A 1,117-nucleotide genomic window follows, 5' to 3' on the forward strand; every position below is an offset into this window, starting at 1 on the left:
GTCATTACGGCATTAGGGCCACAGGCCTTTTATAATATAGATAGCAAACTCAGTTTTCCAAGGTCCTCATTCAGAATCTAAATTATGTTCTGATTATCTCCAGAATTGATGTTTTATTTTCTTGTATAAGAATGGTCAATTTAAAATGAGAATTTTCCAGAGGGTGAGTGAGAAGAGAGTTTTGCTCAAGCCTTAAGAAAGCTACTTTGAAAGCAAAGCATTAAGAAAAGCAAATAGCTTTCTTATGTTATTAGCTGATGTTAAGTATACATAACACAACGAGGACTCATTACAGTTATAACATTGCTTCTGTCTCTTATGTATCATGTGTTACCCCCCAAGCATTGCTCACATATAGTCTGCTTCACTGCCTGCCTCTTCGGATTTCTCAATTTTGACTTTTAAGAGAGTTGGATGTTGTTGCCAGTTGGGTTCTCCAGAGCAGAGAGTGAGATGGTGTTTGGGGATACAGGTGTTTATTAGAGATCGATGCCTGTAAATGGAAGCGGTGGAAGCAGGATTGGGCAGAGGGAGAAGTTGGGTTATGATCATGCCTGGCAACACCTTGGCCAATCTAAAGCGGGCTCTGGAGCAAGCACTGCTCCTTAGAGAGTCCATCACTAGGTGAAGGCTGCCTAGGAAAGGTGTGACCGTGGGGCAGGCAGGCCTTGGAAGCTGAGGCAGTCCTCGGTGGGGCTGGCCGTTGGAGATTGCCTGCTGATCGTACTTGCCACAGCTGGTCAACAAGTATTTCTGAAAAGGGGGATCTGAGTGATGAATCTCTGTATCAATCACATGGGCCAGGATTTGGAGAATCAGCCAAGGCTCAAGGAACAAGCGGAGGGCACGAATGTGCACAATGCAAGGAGATTAGAAAGAAAGGCTAAAAATCATAGCTAGGGGACCAGAAATTACAAGCCAGGGACACAGGCCCAGGTCCCAGACCAGAGCATGTTGCCAGGAAAAGCTCTAGATGCAGCAAGGGGTTTGACCAACTGGCATAGGCACCAAACAACAGGAGAGAATTTTGATTCTGCGCCAAAATGCTAGTTCCCCTATCTCTGCAGCTGAGGGCAGGCAACTGGTCTAAGAGCAAAGGTAGGCCTGGTTTCCTAGA

Source organism: Myotis brandtii, unplaced genomic scaffold (assembly GCF_000412655.1).
Source record: "Myotis brandtii unplaced genomic scaffold, ASM41265v1 scaffold112, whole genome shotgun sequence".
NCBI lineage: Eukaryota > Metazoa > Chordata > Mammalia > Chiroptera > Vespertilionidae > Myotis > Myotis brandtii.